Source organism: Ambystoma mexicanum, chromosome 10 (assembly GCF_040938575.1).
Source record: "Ambystoma mexicanum isolate Mex_15411 chromosome 10, UKY_AmexF1_1, whole genome shotgun sequence".
Classification (NCBI taxonomy): domain Eukaryota; kingdom Metazoa; phylum Chordata; class Amphibia; order Caudata; family Ambystomatidae; genus Ambystoma; species Ambystoma mexicanum.
Window position 1 is genome coordinate 448,448,377 of NC_090932.1, and position 19,585 is coordinate 448,467,961.

At 46.1% G+C, this 19,585-nt stretch overlaps 1 pseudogene; it reads right to left on the reverse strand.

Annotated features, from left to right (window-relative positions):
* Positions 1-603: 603 nt before the first annotated feature.
* LOC138492884 (protein fem-1 homolog B-like) lies at positions 604-19,284 on the reverse strand (annotated as a pseudogene).
* Between the last annotated feature and the right edge of the window lie 301 nt (positions 19,285-19,585).

The window sequence follows — 19,585 nt, forward strand, 5'->3', positions numbered from 1 at the left end:
TTGACCTGTTGCTCCGTTCCACCCCAACTGAAGAGGAAGACCGGTATGAGATGTGTAGTTTCCTTTTCACACCCAAAATGTGCCATATTTTTGTCATCAATGTATTAGTAAAATGACTTCCCCGGTCTGACTCTATCCTTTAGGGTACACCAAATCTTGAAAAAATATGATTCACAAGTAATGTGGCTGCCGTTTGTGCACAGCAATCCAGTGCTGGATTGCACTCCACCCATTTGGACATTTAACAAACTACCATTAACATATATGTGTTTCCCCCCGCAGATCTTTTAACAGGCCGGACATAGTCGATTTGCAAATCAGACCATGGAAAGGTCAAACCGCTTTTCATTAATGGTGATCTATGAGTAGGAGAAGCAGGATTGAATTGTGCACATACTAGACACCCTCTTGTGTATAGTTCAACATCTTGGGACATGTGTGGCCAATAAGCATTATCTTTTAAAATTTCCAAAGTTTTCTGTGAACCCCGGTGTCCTGCAGCTATAGCATCATGGGCATGATGTAACATCAGTTCCCTTTTTTTTCTTTTTTTTTGTTGTTGTTTTTTTCATGGCTTTGGTCACCCTTCCTTTACAGCACTGCATTAAAAAAGATCGAATCCAGCAGCAACACTAGTGAAACTCAACAAATTCTTCAAGGACTCTGGGTATCTGGTTCTGGTAAGTAAGGTCATACAACCGTACCGCCCTGGCAGCCAGGCACTTTAAGCTCAGCTTCATTTGTGTTTTAAGTAAAATCTCAGCTACCCCTGTGGTGCTTTTGTCCAAAGGTGTTTTTTTTCTGTTTGTTTGTCATATCTGTATGCTCCCCCCGCTTCAACAAGGCTGATAATGATGGCGTGCAAAGTCAAGAAGTCACTGATGGGTCGGTTGTACTGTACGATCAAGCGAAGGGGGCTTTCTCCTGCACTGTCCACAGCATTGACATCAGCGCCACAATCCAGCAGGAGTTTGGTGACCAGTGCATTGGGGAAGCTGCACACATAATTTGTGTGAAAGTCATCCACCGGTGTGCTGCAGTTGACAGTGAGGTGTAACAGGCTTGACCTATCCTGTGTGCGGGGGTCCAGTTGAATTAAGTTATAAATGTGCTTGTTGATTCTTGACTGCTCGTCATTGCCACAACGAGTCTTGGTGGAGATGCAGACCAGGTGGAGGAAGGTACAAATATTACATAGATAGTTGTCAAAGGCAGTGTGCAGGTCTGTGTCTTGAGGGTTCTTGATTCTAGCCATTTCCCTTTCGATTTCCAAGACACTGCACCTTAATACACTTTCAATGTCCTTAGCTTTGACAGGCTCATTTAAGTGGATCATATGGTAGAACACTTGAGCAAACCTTAAGAGATCCTTATGTGTATTTCAATTCCCTTTCTGTCTCAAGTGCAACGCATGAAGCCAAAGCTTTATATAGTGCTCAAACTCCATGTTGTCTGCATAGACAGCAGAGCGATAAATAATGGGATGTGAAACATCTATGTTATCAGAGCCCAGAATCCGTTTCCTAACTAGAAGGCCTTTCATGTGCAATGAATCCGTGTCGTGCCTTATTGCATCTAGTTCCTTGGGAGTTCAACATTCAGTTATCCTCTGATAGGCCTCTATGGGAGGAAGGACTTCTTTCAAGAGGATGTTACTGGAGTCTTTATGGGCCTCATTCCGAGATTGGAGGTAGCCATGGCGCTATTTGCGACATGGCTGCCTCCAATACCAGCTCCGGCACCGGTCTGGTTCAATGGGGACTTACCAGTGCATTCCGACCCTGGAGGGACCGGTAAGTCCCCATTTAACCAACCATTCCCCATTCCCATTTGAGCCCCCATAGGGCTCAATGGGAATGGGGAGGGCGCTAATAACGGGCTCGCGAATAGCAAGCCTGTTATTAGCGTCCTGGTCCCTTAGCGGGACCCGTAAAGGACGTGTGGTATCCCTTACCGCCCAACTTGTAATGACCCATATCTTTCAAGCACAGCCAAGTAGAGTTTCTGGTAGGTCTTCATGATGTCATAATTCTCACGATCATTTGCAAAAAAGGCTCCAGGGAGTTTCAGTGCCACAATTCTGCTGTGTGTGTCACAGTCAGCATGAGAAAGAAGCAACTCCGCTACATCTGCCTTTCAGCTCGCTACAGCAACTTTCAAGGGGGTCATGGCATGGCCATTTGTGACCATGGCTGCATTACAGCACACCAGCTCCCTGACAATTTCCAAGCGCCCAGCTTCAGCTGCAAAGTGCAGGGTAATAGCGCCTCGTAATGAGTCCAAATATTTTCACTAAAAAAATATTTTCTAAACTTTATTAATTTTAAATATAAAGAAATAATTCATGAATGGTGCAGGACAAAAACAAGACAGGAAACCACATACTCAGCATGGTGCCATTATCCCTCCTTACACAAAGGCATAACGCCACTCCAAGCATGAATTTGTTGGGTCATTATGTTGCTACTTTTACTTCTTTTGAGAAGGCCCAATATTCCCTCAAAAGGATTTTCTTCTCAGGTCGCTTCCAGAGCTGGTCGCTGGGGCCGTGCAACCGGCCGCTACACCCAGCCTCCGGGCTCAGCAGGCTTGAGACAGCCAGAATCTGTTGCCATGCCGCAAAGGCCCAGGCCAACCTTCGACCCAAAAGGGCCCAGTGTGGTTGAGGCTGTGGATTCAAAGGTGGTCGAGGCAGAGCCTCATTCAACCAGGTTTGTTACTTCACTTGAACATGACATACATGGGCCTGTCAAAAGGCGCTTAAGGTTATTCATGACAGTAGGGCTTTGCTTTCTTTGGGCTCGTGGATTTTGCAAACAGTAAATGGGTTTCATCTGGAATTTATAGCTTGCTGTGCTGTCCCGGCCCATGCTTTCACAATTCCTTTGAAGGCATGGTTTTGACCAAGTTCTGCAGGAAATCAGGGATCTTCTTGACAAGCAGGCAGTAGAATGTGCACGCATCTGTACCAGGGGGTTTCTCAGTATGATCATTTTGGTCAGGAAGAAGAACGAAGGGTTTGCACCAGCGATAAATCCGAAGGAGTAAAAGCAATTTGTGATCTATCACCAATTCAAGATGGAGACTGTTGCAGTGTTAAAAGATGTACTGATGCCAGGAGATTGGTTTGTGAGATTAGATCTGAAAGGACGCATATATCACAGTCCCAGTGGTCAAGCCACACCAGCAGTTTCTACAGTTTCTTTGGGATGGAAGGTGCTACCAGCTTTCAGTCCTTTCCTTTAGTCTATCTGCCACACCCTCGTGCTATACCAAACTGCTCAGGCCAGTGACAGAGTTTTTCAGGGGTTCCTGGGGTTTATCATAGACTCGAAGGTGGCCTCTCTCGGGATACCCACAGGATTACTTTGGAGGCTCAAGAGGGAGATCAGGAGGGTGCTCCCCTTGGGCATTATTTCAGAGCAGATGCTTGTGAGCCTTATAGGGCAATCTTGCTGGGTCCTCTGCATTAAAGGGCTCCTCAGAGGCTGAAAAGGCAGGCTCAAAAGAAGAGTTTAGGGTATTCTGACTGGGTGCCACATTTTTAGGCACAGCAAAAGAAGAGCTGCACTGGTGGGTAAGACATCTAAATGCATGGATGGGCAGGGCTATCATTCCCCCCAACCCCCAATCTGCAATTAGAATCTGATGCACGTGAAAGGAGTTGGATAGGTGTGTTGAGGTCAGACCTTGAATAGGGGACTATGGTCATTGAGGGAGCCATTATGGCACATACATTGTTTGCAGCTTCTTGCTGGGTAGTTAATGGTTAGATGCTTTGCAAGTGGGTTCTCTCACTGTGTTGTCCAGCTATTGATGGATATGTGGCAGCGGTTTGGTACATCAACAAGTTGCAAGTCACCTTGTCCAGGTCTTTGGTGGACCTAGCGTTGGCATTTTGGGGCTTCAGCCTGAAGCACTGTATCAAGGTATAGGGGAGTAAATACCAGGGGCCCACAATCTTGCTGCAAATGCTCAGTAGATAACAGCAATTAGCGACTCAGACGGTCCCTGATTCTGGAACTTCAAGCTTGCTTGGACCTCTTCACATCTCACCTGAATGTGCAGCTTCCGAAATATTACAGCTGGTGATGGCTCCATTTGCAAGAGCAATCCATACGCTCTTTCAGCAATGGGGCTTGAGCAGGTATTACGCCTTACTTCCCTTCTCCATGATAGTGCGTGCACTCCATCAGGTGCAGATGAAGAGCAAGGTCCTGGTAGTGATTATGCTTCTTTGTTGGAGTCAGCCATGGTTCCCCCTCTTGCTTCAAATTTTGCTTGGTCATGGTGCCCCTGATTCTCATCTCCCCAAACCTTATTCTAAGTCCATCCTTTAACCCTGATCCGCTGGTGCTTCAGAGTTCTCTGTGCCTAGTCGGCTGGCCACTGTAGTGGGTCGTTGGTCCCTGAAGGTCTTTTGCAGTCAGATGGCACCTTCATCAGGGGATCTTGTGGCCGAGCATACTCAGATCATACGAGGGGGCATGAAAGGCCTGGGTTGCTGTGGCGGTTCAAGGGGTTTGGATCAATTTTATGCTGGGGTTGTTCAGGTGGCAAGTTTTCTTGCAGGGTTGGTGGACTCCTTATTTGGCAATATGATTAACACCTATAATTGATCTATTTCTTCTTATCATGCCCTTATTGATGGCTTTCTGTCAGAGGAGCACACGCAGATCTGTAGGCTCTTGAAACGGATGCAGGTATCCAGGCCCCCCTCTGCATCTGGGTATTTCTGTTTGTGGGATGTTAACCTGGTGCTGACCTTATTTAGGGATTGAATGGGGAACAACAAACTGTCACTTCAGGCTATCTCAGTCAAGCTGGTGATGTTGATGGGTTTGATATCCTTTCGTAGAGTTGGGGACAACAGGGCATTGGACATTTCCAGTCGAGGCAGAGGTGCGCTTTCATGCTCACCGCTGTGCTAAATCCAGCTGTGTTATTATTTCCTTTCCTGGTTTCCCTGAGCTCTATGTGGTTTGGTGTATTCATGAGTATAATTCTCGAATGGCTGTGGTCCGTGGTGCATCAGATCACCTGTTATTTTCTTTTTGTTAACCTTTTCACCTTGTCTCCTTCCCCACTCTGTCTTGATGCTAGCAATGGGTCATAGATCTGGCTTGGATAGATGGCGCTCATTACAGGTTTACCGGTATCCCGCCGGTAATTCCGGCGGGATATCAAGATACATATCCACCGTTGCCAGCGCCTGATATCCTGGTATTAACGGGATATTACAGGTTCCAACAACAGAGGTAAATCTCTATTCCATGGATTCCTATAGGACTCCATGGAGGGGAACGCCGGAATATCCAGCACCGGTAATACCAGCTGCTTTTGCCAGTGGTGGCCTGATTTACCTCCAGCACTTGGCTGGAGGTAAGTCAGTCAACCCCCACCAGCAAAAGTGACGGTATACGGAAATACCAGCACTTTCTTTCCAGACTGGCAAACTTGTAATGAGGGCTTCTAGAGCTTTGTTGTCAGGCGCACAACTGCAGGACCTTCTGTGCTCGGCAGATTGCTCCAATGCAGTAATACTCTATTGCTTCTACTGCAAACCTATTGTGCACGCTTCTCGAGCTGTTTTAGAGTGACTTTGAACGTGCATAATAGGGAGCCTCCATGCCATAGCGTCTCAATTACTCCTAGTATATGACAGAGAGTCTGGATACTATTATTGGCATGGAGATGAGTATTATCATTCCCTGCTTTCTACCCTAACTGTTGTTCTCTGCTCTTCCCATATGGATACTTTTCGCAAAACAATCCTTCCACTGACCGGGAGGCTACTTCCTCTGGGTGGTTACGATGGTAGTCGTACTTGCTGATGCTGCACCTGTGTTGCCCGCATGGCGCACTGACAGACGGAGATGGGTCACATTTTTTTTTTTAAAGGAAGGACTACATAAGGGGTGAGCTTTATTGGGATCTGACAAAGTATGCCCCGAGCTGTATGGGTGTTTGGAGAAGCAAGGGAGAAGGGGTTGTCAGGCAGATTTGAGGATGTCCCGCTGCTGAAGTTGCAGAGGAAATGCACCAATAGGGAGACAAAATAGAAGGTTCAGCAACACCCACAGGTGGCTGAAAACGGGTCATAATATGTGTAGTTAATGCTGCACCTGCTGGGTGCTAATATGCCAATTTCTACTGTAAAGGAGTCCTTTGTGCTGGAGGAATACTGTGGTGGATCAGAGTAGTGCAATGGTCTCTACTGATGGCTGGACTCCGCACATGAGGACAGCTTCAAGGTTATGTGGAGAGCTTTCATTGCAATTATTCCTAATAGAAACTACTTATGGACAGCATCTAAACTTCCTCATTTTGGTAAAGTATACAGTAGTCTACTAGACAAATGTAGACATGTGCCCACTCAGTAAGGGACACTCAATTCATGTGCAGCAAGAGTGAGTAATACAATTCTTGGTGTGGCAGCGTGTCAGGAGCCTAAACTGTGTGATGCAATGTAGGACAGCACGTGTTGCTATTATAATTGTTGGATCCCACTGCCCTAGCAAAGTGAGACACAGAAGTGAGTTTGTGGCTGGTATCTGCCCAATTGTCCCAGACTCAAACCTAGTTCGGGACACTAATGCTTGGCAATGAATTAAGTGCTGTTCACCTCCTTAAGCATGCAGTTTCACACGGGGCCCAGGCATAAATTCAAATGATACCCAAGGACTCTGGTGTGTACAATGGGATAAAAGATATACCAAGTGGGGAAAATGAAATAGTCTCAGTATTGCCAATGCTGGGAAAGTCCTCCAAATGAGGATGTCTTGAGGATTATGAAGAGAGCATTCAATCTAACTTTGACTGCTTGAGCGCTAGGGTATGCAAACAAATAAACATCCATCACGTAGGCGCCAATGCATTACATCTCTCACTCACTGAGGAACAAACAATGTGTCTGCATCAGCAGTGTGAACAGATTGTCCAGCCTGTCAGTGAGTAAGGAACAGAACTGTGTAACATGCTGTTGAATAGGTGTGGGTCCCTCAGTCCCCAAAAAGCAGTGGCCGAAGTCAGCGGAAGCGGTTGGGAGCAGTGCTCCTCTACTTTTTTAAATTACCTTTTACAGCTCCTATACTTTTATTTTAAAAAGGAACCGCTCCGGAATGGTTTTGTTCCCTTAAACAGCAGGAGCAAGTTTTTGGTGATGTGTATTGTGTGTGGGAGGGGACGTCATGATGGGGTTTGTGGGGAGTGGGTGCAGGCCAGCAGGGTACATAGTTCCACTACTTCTTTTCGTACACTTCGACCATGCCAAAAAGTGAGGCCGGAATTGCACTATGGTATGCTGAAGCTTAAAAACTTGGTAAGTAGAAAGTGTGTTCAAATGTAAGTTTAAGAAAGAGAAACAGGTATTGCATTTGCCTGTACACTACATCGTGTCTCCCACTTGTCAGGGCAAAGACGCTAGTAAGTGGACTACCAATATTTCATAACATATTGAGGGCTGTGCACCCCTTGTAAATTTATTCCCACGTGGAAACCTTAAAAGAATTAGAAGGAGCATCCAAGGAACTTGATGAGGATGGGAGGAGAGCACCACAGTGGGGCCAGCGTCAGCATGAGCGCATGCACAGAAAAATGTGCATGCACCTGGACTCCAAGGCAGCATTTACAGTACAGGACGAAGAAGACACAAGCTGGCCAAGGCTACCTGGGGTTTCTAATAAAGTACCTCTGTTTTATGTTCATTATACCTTAGTTACCATCTAACCTATCAGTACATGGAAACCAATGGCAAGTTTTGAATTGCTGACAATTAAAAACTGTGTTAATAGTATTCGATCTAAGAAGACCTCTTATGATATGATATTTATAATGCGCTTGAGCCCGGACTCAGGGATCGAACCAGTGGTGCTCTATGTCGTCTTGCGTTCAAGGCGAGCATGTAGCCCCTGAGCTACCCTCCACTGTAGCACAGTGGTCAAAGTGAGCAGGAGCGGTTGGGAGCAGTGCTCCTATACCCTTGTTTGCACTTTGATCATTCCTATACTTTCATTGAAAAGAAACCATTGTAGAACACTTAATTTTTAAAACAAAAGAATAGGAGTTAGGAGCGGACTTAATCAATCATACTGCAAGGCGAGGGACATGCTGCTGCGTTGCCTGTACCAGAACCTTTACTTCTCGGACTAATGCTAGCAAGGGAGCATGCGCAGAAAGAGTGTAGACATTTTACACACAAATAGTTCCATGAATCAGGGCCATTGTCTCATAGGAGGGCTGAAACCTGTCAGAGTCACAGCTCCACTAGTTCTTTTGTTAAACTTATACCACTAGTCCCACTGTTTTCGATAGCTTGATAAGTAGGGATGGAGACAGCTTCCTTCTGCTGGAGCTAATTTGTGGCAGACTAATTGTCAGAATCCTTTATGTTACGTGTGAACATCCAATAGATTGAAGAACCAACATTAGGCAGAACACTACATTGAACATCCTTCATTAAATGTAGAAAGGCATTTTCAGCTAAAACCCAGTCCAAAATGCAGAGGTGTCGTTAGGAGACGATCGAGATGCTCTTCCGCGTGGTAGTCACAGGAAGTGACCAGTTAACAGGATGAGACTAATGGTCACACCATGTTTGCTTCAGTCTAACCACAAGAAAGAAACATCATGCAATGTGTCATATGTGTAGTGGCTAGGAGCAGTGACGATAATGGAAAATGTCCCTGCATAGTGGATGCAATCAACTTAGGCGTTAACCACTACAACTACCCGAGAGAAACAGAAACAAGCCACCACCTGCCTGACTGTGTTTGCAAGTAATTTCCGAATTGAAATGGGGTCTTGCATACTCCCATGGTACATACAACATGCTGTCTTTCTTCTAGGTTGCATACAACAAATACATAACATTTTACATTTTAATGAATGAACTGCACAAGGTTGTATGCATCTATAACCCACTCGTCCCATGCTATTGTATGTTATTGTATGTTATGTTATAAGGATGTATCTTCCTGCTGCTTGCATGATCTCTTGGCACAATGATGGATCAGAAAGAAAAAGGGTGGTTTTGGTTAGTGGGGGAGAAAGGGGAAATTCAACATCGCTTTGCTCTTGGATTGATGCATGCATGCAACCCTGCTTGGGGTGAGTTTCTAGATGTTTAGTGTCAGGAACATGTCCTGAAAGGAGACCTAGCTTGTCCAGGGTGCTCTGATACATTGGCCGGTGCTATACTATGTAAACTGGTTGTAGAGGTGCAGTGTTCTGTTGGGAGGGGTATCAAGAATCCGTACGTGTGTGGATTGGTTGGTTTGTTGTAGTTTTTTTAGCACAGAACTTGAGCATTTAGTGGGTAGGGTTGGAAAGAGGAAATATAGTAAAATTGTCCATGTGCAACACCCAACTTGGGGCCTGATTACTGGAATAGTTTGCAGGGAAAATAGGGACTTTGCAGGTCATTTTGCACGCCAACCCCCTTTCATCAAGTTATGGAAACAACTTTTCAGGACTTTTCTGGACCTTGCGGGGTCCCTGTCTGTGCGCAGTTGAGCGCATTGCGCTACACTCCTCGTAGAGAATGGGTGGGGCTTCCGCAGAGATAAAAATAGGGGGGAATATGCAAATACCCCCTTTTTCACACACAATGAAGGAATGTGGGCGTTTGGAGGGATGGGACACGCAAAGCAATTGCATGCCCAATCCACTGCATACCCAAACGAATTAATGGATTTCAATGTGCAACACCTCACATCAGGAAAAGCCACATGAAAACCCTGTGATCCAACCTCCACAAGATAGCAGACGTAAAGTTTCACACGCAAAGGATCCAATACGTATAAATCATGCATTGCACACCGTACTAATGTTGCACAGCCATGATGAACACTGCAATAGTGGGAGCCATTGTACATGGACACAGAAGGAGGAGGAGGATGCCTAGGCCCCGGATATATGATATACGCACCACACTGTTTGGGATGCCTGATGACTAGGTGTATGCCAGGTACCGGTTACAACCCTATATCATCCTTGACCTTGTCAGGGAGTGGGAGCAAGACCTAGCATCATCCACCATCTGCTCCCAGGCCCTTACCCGCTCCCCCTTGAAAAGGTGCTGAGAGCACTACATTTAATTGCCACAGGCTTCTTCCAGTGCATCACTGCCATAGTTGGTGGGATATCACAAGCCACACAATCCCACAGTCTCCACCAGGTCAGGCCTGATTAACATCATGCGCGTGTCTGCATAGGCACATATATATGCCAAGAACACTGGAGGATAGGTAGAGTATGAATGGATTTCTATGTGGTTGAAGACTTTCCACTTGTACTTGGAGCCATTGACTGTACACATGTTGCACTACGCCCCCCCCAATGACGGAGAACATATACCACAATCGCAAGCACTGGCATTCCATAAACATGCACGTTGCCTGTGGCGCAAATGGAGTGATCATGCAAGTCGATGGCAATTTCCCTGGCAGCTGACATGATGGCTAAATTTACCACCAGTCACCACTCTCACGGCCCCTGGAATCAGGAAAACATTGCAACACCTGGTTCATTGGTGAGTAAGAACTTGCACTTACATGCAAGCATGCACGTCACACACTGAACAACAGACCATGCCAATAAGTGGCAATAACAACCATGTAAACATTTTCAGGGGACAGTGCCTACCCGCTATCACCGTTCATGATGAAGCCATACAGGAATCCTGCCACACTAGCTGAGGTAAGATCTAATGCAGCACATGTGGCCCCAAGGGTCATAGTGAAGCACACATTTGTGGTGCTTAAGTCACGTTTAGCTCCCTATACCTCTCAGGTGGGATATTGCTATATGCCCCACCAGTAGTCTGTAAATCATTGTTGCAGCATGTGTGCACTGCACAATGTAGCCACACAGCATGGTGTACCAGTTGATATGTAGGTGGGACATCTCCCTCAGCCACATTCACCACTCTTATCCTTGGTTCGCCAAAGGGCACAGGGAGAGGCTGCATGCAACCAGCTGGTGCAAACATACTTAACGTGAAAACCTGTCCCTGGGAGCACACTCAGTGAGGCCACGTCCTGGTGCAATGTAATGATGATTTGGGGAATATCTGCCATGCCCATAACAATACCCTGAGAATGTGTGTCTGCGAGAGGCAAACTGTGTGTGGCCACTAGATATAATATAACATGCACCAAACACTGATATACAGAACATGAACTAACAATGTATCGGACAGTAAGTCTGAATCCTCAGAAGCTGTGTTGGAAACACAAAACAACGAGGCCTCTTCTCTTGCTTGACTCTCACATCACCAACCCCAGGCAAGACAGGGAAAATGCACATACATACATATACAAATATATCAAGTTACAACTTTGCACAATTAGACAAGAATTCGAGTAGTGAAATGGAGTGGTGCTGTGGTCGATTGTGACGGTCATACTCATGGGAGCTAGGGCAGAGGTCCTGAGCTGCCAAAACAAAAAGATCTAGGACACCAGCGCCCCCCAGGATAATGGTCATCCCAATTGAATCACAAAACACCCAGGGATAAATATCATAAATCATTTATGAATCAAATGGATTAGTGGGACATGCAGGAACTCTAGGCCTACCCCCTCGGAGGAGTACCTGACAAAGGTGGAACAGAGAACAGCAAGGTCCATCATATGTACCAGGGAGAGCAAAGGGTGATGCTAATGTCAATAAGATTGCGGCAGGGAGGCCTGATGGTGGTGACCGCCGTGCCTGGGTTAAGAAAACAGTTGCCTTGTTTGCAAGGACCAGGCTGGCCTCGAAGTTACCTACTGAGATTATGTTGATGGCTAGGTGCACATCACGTGGTTAGACCCCAAGATAGGGTGGAGTAATCGAACGCCTAACCAATCATTTCACAGTGACCCAAGGTGAAGAGACCATCACCCAGGTGTGAAAAAGTTGGAGGATAAGATGACAGGGCCAATGGGAGACTGGACAATATGTGACTATAAGCATGTAAGTAGGTAGTAGTCTATGAGTGTGGTGGCTGAACACTGTACATGAAATGTGTCACACATGACGTCTTACATGGTTATACTGTGCTGCTTGCTTTGTTTAAGACAGAGAGCTTTGTGGCAGTGGACTAAAAATACCCTGTCACCATTTTCCTATGTATTATACAAAACAAACCCCTTGTTCTTCCTGAAAAAGCATGCACCTAGCCTTTTCCACTAGTGGGCTGTTAATTCAATGTCTGTCTGTTGTGAGGTTACCCTACATTGTCCACTACAAAGCACACAACACAAGCAACCAAGTCTCTGTCCACTGTCACATGTACACCATCAACTATTATGCATGCAGACACCCAACAACACACAGTAGAACACAAGTAGAAAGACAGCACCAAATGGTAAACAGCAAGTAACACATGTCACGACTGCCCTGGCCACCCTATGCATGTCACTCAACAATAAACAGGTGGAGTGGTCACCCCATTCCATGACAACAATTATGCTCAGAATACAAATCCACATAAAAGTAGTAATGCACACTTTCAGAAATGCAAGTTGCAAAATCTCATCTCACATCTTTCCCCTTCTGAGCCTGCAACAGCTGTACTGTCCAATGCATCAATGCTACCCTCGATAGGTCTGCATCCCAACCAACTCTGCAGATGTGTCCCATGCATGCATCTAAAGGCAATGTCCCCTTCAATTGCAGTAACCAACTTCCCCCGCAGAATGCCTCAGTAGAGAAAAAAACACAAGAGAAGGTAAGGTAACACATCTGTGCACCCACACACACTGTAACATCTGCCCCACTGAGTGCCATGCAACAAAGGCAAGCAAGAACTCCCCAGTCACCCATCACCATGTGTCCCTGCACCCTTGCAGTCAGATCCACACTACTTGGGCAAATACAATTCAATCACCCCACACAGTGACACCTTCCCCACCCACAACACCTACATTAATGTCCCCCCAGAGTGCCATGCATTGAAGGACCAGGTACCAATTACCACTTGTCCTGATGAGGGGACATTGTGAACACACTGATCTAGCTTGAGTCAGAATGGCACTGAGAGGACTCCCAAATAGAGATCACTGAGAGTTTGGAAACCCAGAATTCACTTGAAAGAACTCCCAGTGCCACAAAATGGCTTCTCCTGATTAACATGGCATCAGGACAGTGCAGTAAACACTGGCAGGGGAGCCGTTGATGGAAAGTCCAAGGCGACGGAATGCAAATATCTCATCAATTGCAATGTAGACAGGATCCGACACAAGGCAGCTGGTCAAAGATCCAGCCGTCATACAGTAATGAAGGGCACAGAGATAACTGGAATAAAAGAGACAAGCAGACAAGAGAAAGGAATGTGAAAAGGAAGTCAAGGAGAATGCCACACAAAAGGGAGTAGGGAACAGGCAAGAGGAAGCGAAGGCAGAGTTCACAGGGACTGGACTGAATGGGGACCAATTTTCTGGAAAATGAAGGGAGTGTTGAGATGCGCTGAGCAGCAGTCAACAGGCATTAAAATATCTGCTGGTTTGCCATGCACAGAACATGTCCCCATGGCAAGAAAAAACACCAGGCCAATGGCGTGTTCTTGGTGTCTATGGTGAACATAGCATCCCCCAAATGGCCCGCAAGGCTTTGCTGTATGTGAATTTGTCTTGGGACACTGCCCCCAGAAGGAGTAGAAGTGCAAAAGTGCACTGCCAGAGTGGGTAGAAATGACATGAACAGCTGAGTGAACGGGAAGCTGCGCGGCAGGCAACACCGTTGCAAAAACTGCAAACACTCACTCACCAGACTCCCATCACCATGTGTCCCAACACCCATGCAGCCGGAGGGGCCACCCTCAAGACAACTCATCAATAAACTTCTGACAGTGACAGCCTCCCTCACAACAATCCCCCCGCAACCAGTACCCCCCTGATTGACATGCAAACACAGCAAGCATACAACTACAAGGCTACCATCACCATGTGTTCCCGCACCCATGAAGCCAGACCTGCCCACCTCAGTACAAGGAAACAAAAAATACACCCCACAAAGTGCCAGACTCTCTGCCACCAACAACACCACAACAAGTGCAACCAGGAGCGCCTTCGACTTTCCTGCACAATGTACCTACCTGTCTGGCATCCGCAGCATGCCACCTGAAACAACATTCTGAACTTGCAAAGACATGCATTGCATCAATGTAAAGATACTGGACAGTCATGTCAACTCCCGTATGGATCAAGAAATAACCATGGACCATCCATTGTAAACGTCCTAAAGTACAAAAACCAAGTATCCTCAACTATCAACATACCAACAGCAAAACCTACCAACAGATAAACCACTGGCAGTGTAGCAAACAGATTACAAGCACTGCACAACATGCACCCTGGAAACAGGCATAATTCCCCCGTGGGGTCATTGATTGCAGACATACAAGTCCTGCACACCCAATATCAGGTGTCACATGTTCCTTTGGGTCACTCATGGATGCAGTGAAGGAAAAGGACTCCAAGTGAGGAGGTGATGGTCTCGGGAGTGGAAGTACAAGTGTAATAGTTGATGAGAAGGATGACAGAGGGCAAGAGTGAGACAGGACACTGAGTGATGAATATATAGCAGTGGAGTGGAGAAAGAGAGAGAGGGATAGGGGAATTGCGGTGTAATGAGGAGACTGGCTGGTGGGGAGATGAGGAGAGACATGTAGGACATTACAGTGGGTGAGGGTAGAGAGAAGGTGGGCACGAGAGGAAGACAGACACAGTAACACATTAATAAAAACAAGCATGGTCAGAGATCCTGGACGACATATAGATGGAAAACTAGCACATGTTGGGGTCAACGAAGGACAAATATGGGTGATGGAGAAGGGCAGACTGGAAAACTAAGGCCACCGGTGAAAAGTCAATCAGCAGTTTCACATCACAGAAGCAAAATGCAGAACACACCATACCATGCAAACCAAAAAGAGAAACATGTCAACATCCCCGTAACCTGCACCAACACCCTCCCCCATTGCCCACCACTGTAAATGGACATGACAACAATTCAAAGCTGTTCATTCACCCTCCAACAGATCAAACACCCTGGACATGACTGTCCCAGTAAGTGTGCGTGGATCACAGGGTGCTCTGGCAACACCTCCAGGGACAACAGATGAACAGAAGGTGGGTGGAGTGGATGATGTGGATCATGTACCACATGCTTGTGGACAAACACACATCTGCACTGACATTTACAGTGACCCGATCATTACACCCCAAAGAGAAAATGTGTGAGAATGCACGCAAATATCATGGTGACACATACATAACACAAGTGACTGTGCTCATACTTACTTTCTGACAGAGCTGCCTTGATGTGAATCCCTCATCACCTCCACCGGAAACTGTACCTCCACATTTGTGAAAGGATGACCACTGCCTGGCAGAGGGCATGGGGACAAGGAAGGTGAAAGGGTGTAGGGCGGACCTCCATGGAGTGCAGTCACTGGATGAATCAGGATCACTGCAACAACATGGGACATGGTATGTCACCAGCCAGAGTAGAAAATCATGCATCCAGCACATATGTGAAAAAAGTCCATCAACTCATTGTTACCTGCACGTCATCCTGTTGTTCTAAAGGCACCCATGGCAGTTGACACCACTGTGCATGGCTACATCACCAGTACTGCACTCATTATTACTTTGAGGGGGCAAAAGCACATCTCTCAAGGAAAAAAATAAAAATAACAATAAAACGCCCATCTTGTATTGTGGAAAAAACAACACGTGCCTCCATCCTAGACAGGGGCATATAAAAATAACAAAAATGGGTCCATCCCAATCATGGGGTCAAACAAAAACAAAAATCAGACCACATCGGGCAGGTAAAAAAACAAAAATATGTCCATCCCGGACTATGGCTAAAAGAAATTCCAACCTAGAGAGGGGATACAGGGGGGAGGGTGCATGTTAATATTCACATGAGTGGATCAAAAAAAAAAAAAAACATAGGCTCATGGACATCACGGCAATGGTGGATGAGGAGGCGTGTGTATGCTGGGCCCCCCATCCTGAGGTTATTCTGCAGGTGGGTGTGGTGGTGGATCCAATCCACACAGTGCCAAGGCCTGGTCTTCATTGGCCAGAGCCAGCTGTGACACGGATGTATACACCAGCATCCCAATGGTGGTGAGGTCATGATTCGCTTCATCACAAATTGCTACAGAGTATGTATGCACACTCACTCATGATGGATCGAGTTGCTGGGACAGTATCTGCCTTAAAGCATCCATCTCTTCGTGGTGCAGTGTCCTTGTGGCTGAGAGTTCATCATGCAGTGCAGTCCTCAATCTCTCCATCTCACAGCAATTTCATCTACGAGATGCGACATCTCACGCCTCAAGGCCTCTCTATGTGCACTAGAATCTGCATGCAGGGACTCCTGCAGACACCTCACATCAGGCCGTCAGCCTTTGATGTTGGCCTCCATGGCCAATCAGTGGGAGCGGCTTTAAGACTGCATGATCTACAGCCATTGCTCATCCCGGACTGCTGGCTGGGTCATGTTCTCAGGCAGTTGATCCATGCCCTCTGCAATCAGTATGCTTAAGGCGTTATAATAATCCAATTTCTAGAGTATTAAGCCGTTAGCAAGGATAATGCAGCTGGCTTTGGATAAAAAAGGTCTGCAGGCCCTGATTAACTTAAACGTGTAGGCGGATCCTGATGTCATAGAGTTTACTTGTTTACTTAGGGTTGGTGTAGAGTCAAGGTAGAAGCCTAGGGTTTTCACTTCTTTTACTACCTTAATTGTATTTCCATCAATGTTAAAGGCAGAATAGTTGGAGATCAATTTTTTTAGGTTGGCATCTGTTCCAGGAATCAGGAGCTCTGTTTTGTCATCATTCAGACAGAGGCCATGGGCTGCCATCCATGCCTGAATGAGGAAGTGCATTTTATTTACCAAAGCCGTATCCTTGTTGTAGTCACCCGATAGGGGTACGAGGATCTGGGTGTCATCTGCATAGTTAGTGTAGGTGACACCCAGCCTGTCCAATTTATCAAACAGGGGCTTTGAAAATATACTGTACATAGTTGGCGATACGCACAATCCTTGTCGAGTGCGGCAGGTAGTCTGGATAGGGTCTGCTGACGGTGATGAGGAGAAGACTCTCATAGTCCTGTTGTTTAAAAAGGATTGGACGCATGCTATTGTGTCCTTCGAGAAGTGGGCAGCCGAGGCCAAATGTTTGCACAGAACTTCGTGGTCAATCAAGGTCAAAGGCAGCCGACATGTCGAGGAGGAGTAGAATGGCAGTTTTCCCTTTGTCATTGTGCTCATTAATTTGGGTTTTTAAATCAATAAGTGCCATTTCTGTGCCGTGTTGAGGCCTGATGCCAGATTGGTGGACACCTAAGAGATGGTTAGTTTCGAGATATTTCTGTATTTGGAGGTACGCTACTTGTCAAGTATTTTAAGAAAGCAGGGCACCGTTGTAAAGGCCTATAGTTAGTTAGAATGAAAGGGTCCAGAGGTTTTTTTTTTAGCAAAGGTAAGACCCAGGACTCTTTTTGGTCACTTGGGACAATATTAGACTCGAAGGAGGTGTTAATTAGTTTAGATATGAACTGCGCTAGATCTCTAGCTGCGTCTTTGATTATTTGGGCGGGACAGTTGTCGCCCTGGCACATAGACGGTTTCAAGGAAGAGATCATTTTTTCAATTTCAAGGATGATACTTTTGAAAATATGAATTGATCTAGTGTGATTGGAGATTCACTTGTATATTGCATCTCGTGATTAGGTAGGGTGGATTTCTTGTCTGCAATCTTATTTTGGATTAATATTATTTTGTTTGCTAAGGCATTCTGTATGCTTGTGCACCAAGGCTTGTCCTTGATCAGATTGTCTGTAGGAGGAATAGGGGATTCCATTTCTCATAGAATCACAAATAGTTCCTTAGTATTGGAATTGGCATTAGTGATTCTCTTATTATAGAGATCTTTTTTAGTAAGAATTATTTATTTTTTGTAGTTGTTTGCGAAGTTGGTCAAGTTCACCTTATTTTCATCAGAAGGGGTATGTCAACATAAGGTTTCCAGTTTTCTTTTTTGTAGTCTTAGGGCTTTAAATTGTGGTGAAAACCAGGCATTCAGATGTGCACTCTGTTTACTTCTACGCATTTTGATGGGTGCAATAATGTCTAAAGCTTTAGACATAGGGCCTCATTATGACCCTGGCGGTACGGGGTAAACGGTGCCATAAAAGGTGCCGGTGCCGTTTACCCCGTACTGCCTCATTACGAGGTCCCCTCTTTGGGGGGGCTGAAAATAAAAAATAAAAAACATTATCAAATACAATGGAATTTTGGATTTGTTATTCATAGAAAAAGGAAATACACCAGCAATCTATCTTGGCGCAAATAAGTCCAGGCACAGTTGCAACTTCTCCTATAGTTTAAAAAACGGAGTAGAGGGACTCAGTGTCTCCGTAGTGACCTACACTTGTGCGACAAAGAATCAACCACAAAAGACAAAAACTCTAAAAAGGAAAGTAATCATAAAGTAACCCCAATTAGGTCATGAAGGTACAAGCCTGTTATATCTCATAAAAGTTCTTCTAGGTCAGAAAACAACAAGACATTGTTCTGGGCAATATTAGGAAGGTAACAGTCTATGTGATGTGCGACGTAGATGTGCGGTCCCGCAAGGCTCCAATATACCCCAAAAGCAATAATATGTGTTCATGATACGTGGAGGTACCCCTAAACTGAAAATAGTGTACGCAATACCCGAAAAGCTACCAAAAGGTGAAGAAAGCGGTACACAATACGCAGAAGCACCCCACAACACACAAATTGCATATGCAATACCTGGAAAGCTTCCAAAAGTTGAAAAAAGCAGTACGCAATATGCAGAGACACCCCTAAACACATAAATTCCATATGCAGTACCCAGCAAAATATGGTACGTGTTACCTGAAGGAACCCTCTTGCGTAACACCCCCAAATATGTGAATGCGATACTCGTCCGTCTTCGAACCTTCATGCGCACAACCAGTGTACCACATCGCAACCCTTAAATATCACCATCATTGCTGTGAGCCGCGTAGGCTAAGGGCCTTTACTCTGTTTTCGGCTGCCTTCGATGCTAGACACAGAAGCCACCCCTTTTCTGCCTCTGTGCCAATTGTACTGCCTCCTCCTGCCTGTGCTGCGTCCCACCTTGCCATATTCTGCTGCCTGCCTGGTGTGAGTGCCTGCTGCCCACCTTCACTGCGTTGAGAGTGCCTGTTGACCTGCCATTGCCTGTGCTCCTGTGTCCGGCCCTGTAACCACCTCATCTGCCATGTTGGACTCACACCTCTCCATTCCACCACCCCTGCTAAACAGCCCATATCCAGTACCACTTTTCCCACCCACACCTGCCTCAGGGGTTGCCATGTCTACACCATCATTCTCTGAACAGAGCAGCACCCCCACAGCTGAGAGGCAGAGGGCTGACAACTTCAGCTCCAGAGAAGATGACATCCTGGTGGATCACATCCTGGAGAATTATGATGCCCTCTTCGACCCAGAAAAGCAACGAGGAATTGACGGAAGCAAGCAGATCTGGGTGACCATCATGGCTGCCATCAACGGAGCAGCACGG